Source organism: Polypterus senegalus, unplaced genomic scaffold (assembly GCF_016835505.1).
Source record: "Polypterus senegalus isolate Bchr_013 unplaced genomic scaffold, ASM1683550v1 scaffold_5590, whole genome shotgun sequence".
In the NCBI taxonomy this organism is placed as follows: Eukaryota; Metazoa; Chordata; class Cladistia; order Polypteriformes; family Polypteridae; genus Polypterus; species Polypterus senegalus.
Window position 1 is genome coordinate 5,364 of NW_024385183.1, and position 4,337 is coordinate 9,700.

At 32.0% G+C, this 4,337-nt stretch overlaps 1 pseudogene; it reads left to right on the top strand.

Annotated features, from left to right (window-relative positions):
* Nucleotides 1–480: 480 nt before the first annotated feature.
* On the top strand, nucleotides 481–1,344 carry LOC120522251 (annotated as a pseudogene).
* Nucleotides 1,345–4,337: the final 2,993 nt, after the last annotated feature.

Below are 4,337 nucleotides of genomic sequence, written 5' to 3' on the forward strand. Positions count from 1 at the left end.
ATTTCCTATGCTCTTATTTGGATTTTTCTTTGAGAACAACCTCTGATGAACTTGCTTAAATGGAGAGATGTTATAATGGTAAGTCGATCTTTGGCCATTCTATAGTGAAACACCTTCATAGGATCATAAGGTGAAATTAAGTACTAAGTACTTTTTGTATGTAATAATTATGTTTAAAAGAATTACATGTGTAATTTATATATATGTCTATAATATTTTATTGCATTTTTCTCTACAATAGTTTAAATATATTTTTAAGTGTCATTTTCAAAACTGAATGAATAGAGCAATTATGTTGTGAATTTAAATTCAGTACTACAATGTTGACATATGGATAACAAAATTTTTCGTTTTAAAACCAGTGTATTCAAAATACTCATATACTGTATGTATATATATATATATATATATATATATATATATATATATATATATATATTATTTTTTACTTTTAACCTTCTTTTTTTCCTTCTTTTTTAGGATATGGACATGCTGCTCCAAGCACAGATGGTGGAAAGGTGTTTTGTATGTTTTATGCCCTTCTTGGGATTCCTTTGACCCTGGTGATGTTCCAAAGCCTGGGTGAGAGGATCAACACATTTGTTAAGTACCTCTTGCATCGCATTAAGAGTGCCTTGGACTAAGAAGGTCAGAGGTTTCAATGGCAAACATGGTGACTATTGGCTTTTCTCATGCATCAGCACACTATGTATTGTGCAGCAGCCTTCTCACATTATGAGAGACTGGTCTTTTTTCAGGCTTATTACTACTGCTTCATTACACTCACCACTATTGGATTTGGGGATTATGTAGCTCACAAAGACCATGCCCTGCAAAACAATCCCCAATATGTGACATTCAGCTTTATTTACATACTCACTGGGCTGACAGTAATTGGAGCTTTTCTAAACCTAGTAGTGCTGCGTTTGCATGACCATGAATGCTGAGGATGAAAAGCGAAGCGCAGAACACCGAGCTTTGCTCACCCGCAATGGTCAACAAGCATGTTTGGACCAGCAGACACTGTGACTTCTGCAGTTTCTGCTGAGGCTAACTAACCAATTGTATGCTGAAGTTCTGCATTTACAGTCAATGTGTTCATCCTTTGGTATAAAAAGCAGGGAAAAGCTGCAGTATTCTATACCCATGATTATACCCAGAGATCTTTCCACATCTGACACTTGCATAGAGCAGACTGAAGTCTCATCAGGCAGATTCCCTGAACTACGGTCTAATGGCTGCATTTGTAATATGCAGCAGCACTCCACCATTAGCTCAGTCTCTACTGGGCTGCATGATCTCTCTACATTCAGGCAACTGATGAAAAGAAGAAGCTCAGTCTAGAAGGACTTGTAATTGTTACACTAAGGACACAAAAACAATACAGGAGAACTTTATAAATATTCTACAAAAGCATTTTGGAATGTTTATCTGGAAAAAACTGTATACCTTTTGATAGATTTACTTATATAAAAATGTAATTGTTTTCAAAGAAAGAATGCATACTTTGCTACAAAGTATTGGTTCAAGGCATAAAGTATAATCATAAAAGAAATTGTATTTTTAAAAGCATAACCAATGAAATACAGTGGTATCTGGAATGCTACTGAAATTAGCATTTTTAAAATGTATTTGAAGTAAAAAAGTGGCATATGAGTTTGAGAGTAACTCTTAGTATTATTCTTACAATTTAAGTCCTCTTGACTATTATAGTTGTAAAATTTAGTATCATGTCAAGAAATGAAATCAATTAATAATAAATTTGTGTGAGTATTAACAGCCATCACATTATTTCTTTAGTTACTTTTGTGTTAGAATGGGAGCTTTAAATGTCTATAAGCTCTGTGGCGATATTACCAACAATTCTTTGCACATTTGCTGCAGCTCTCAAACTTGTTTTGCCATTGCTGATGCTTCACTATTGGGGTTTTGAAGTGATGGCTTTGCAGACCCATCAAGTATTTTGTCCATGAGCCACTCAAATATATTATTTTGTCCTGATGAAAGATGATTTTAATCCTCACTTTAATTTATACCCTATTACCCATTCATATATTTACCTGCATCGTTTATATTTAGTACTAGCAAGTTTCCAGTCCAAACTGAGGAGTAGTGGTTGCTGTGCACAGGACCATAAATTTTTTTTTTTTTTTTTCTTATACTTATTTTGCTTGATGGCATTTTTGTCAACAAAAACTAATTTATACTGTGCTCAGGGAATAGACATGCTGTCAAACATCTAAATGCACTTTCCCCAAAATGCTGAAAGAGTGGCAACAGACAACTTCAGGTAGGAATGTTTTAAAACACATGACCCTCTAACCCATACATCTCATGATGACTCTGCATCACACTGTACATAACCGTAGGTATGTGATTAGTTAGAATGTGACAGTGTTAAGTTTTCTCTATGCAAAAGGTATTCTTTTAGTCTTATTTTTCACATCTTTGTTTAATGTGCAGTCCAGGAGGCAACATGTGTTTTTCATTCTTTTCAAATTGCACCACAATGTACTAGTCAAAATAAGGTTATTGTCTCCACTAATATTTTAATGCATTTTGCTATCTAGTCATCTGATACTGATTTTTTTTTTTTAGTGAATATATTTGGCTGAGGGAAAAATATTTAAAACAGAACTGTGAGTTTTAGCAAAACATTACAATGTGTCATTTTTAATACAGGATGTCCAGTGTTTAATGCTGTTGTCTTACTGCTCCATGATACTTGGTTGAAATCCCAGTCCAGTCCGTTGCTTTTTATTTGTTCTACATGTCTGTTATTTTACTCTGGGTTATCTGCTTCCTCTATCAGGTAAGCCGGTCCACTTTGTGTGGTTATTTGAATGCATTATACTATGAATCAACAACCTGTCCTACCTTGTTTTAATTCCTGCTGTAATAGACAGGACACCAGACAGACTTAGAGCAAACATTAACATAGGAGTTGGGTTGTATAATTTTTAATTTCATTATAGGTCTGATAAAAGCAAACCGTGATCCTGTTGGTTTATGTGAGGTCAAGATCTGCAGCAATCACAGTGCATAGCTGCTGCAATATTTGAAAATTAGCCATATTTTTTCCATTTTATTCATATAATGTGATGGTTCAGAATTTTAGGCCTTATCAGGATGAGCACCTTATGGAAGTTTGTAGAATAAAGGATGTTGGTTTATAATATTCGTCAACAATCTGGATTACAATATGGAGGTTCAAATATGGAGAGACATATGGAAGTCTTGTAAATTAACCAAAAATGTTCTGGAATTGCACAACAAGAAACAGGATTAGTTATGTGTTATTATCTCTGTTATTTACAAGCCATTGGACTTCATTTGAAATTAATTGTAAAAATTGTCAATTGTTTAATTTGTATATATATTTCTAAGTTTTCCAAACCTAATGACTTTTCAATGAAAATAATTAATGTAGCAGAAGGCCTATTTTATGGTTAACATGTCAACTAAATCAGATTTCTGTATATTGGTACAATCGCCACCCAATAAGGATATTGCACAATTTTCTCAGCTTTAGAAAATATTAATCAGATTTACAAGGCAATGTAGAAGTACCTGAATGCTATTGTATTAACTTTGGATATTTTATTTTTATTAGATATGTTTTCTAATTATTTTACTTAGAATGCTTTTTTTTTATAAAATTTTTATGGAGGGCAGGCTAGTTCATTTGGAGTAGATTAATTAAATTCATATCACAACAGAAATCTTGGATGTCATTTTCTTTGAGGAATTTTTTCATTACGAATATATAAAACGCAATTCTAGCATTTAAAATAAAAAATATCAATATTATATTATGAATGTTTGTTTAAAAAAATATAAAATAAAATTATTACGATTTTAAAATTTTTTTTGTTTATTCAATTTTAACTCACCCTGTATCAAAAAATATATCACTCCAATTTTTACATGATGTTTGTTTAACTTTTTTAATGTATTGATTTCTTTAAAATTGTCTGTTTTCAATCAAAAAAATCCTATACAATACAGAATTAAAGGAAAGTATCAAATTATGTTATATCTAACATTTAGATATCAGACTAGAAAAAGTAAAATGAGACACTTTGCAATCATCACAGGGATAAATCATCAACAATGGGTGGTTTTAAATTGAACCCAAAGATGAGAATGTTTGATTTGAATTTAGACATTTACAGCAGTTTTACATATTATAAATCTATAAAAAGTAAGGTGTTTATTTTCCTGTGGGTTTAACATTTAAAGGAAGTGCATATGTCTAGCACTGATGTAAAATTTCCTGGTTACTCTTTTCCTGAATCCTATAATCTTGAATAAAATTCTGTTTTGGTTCACTTAGC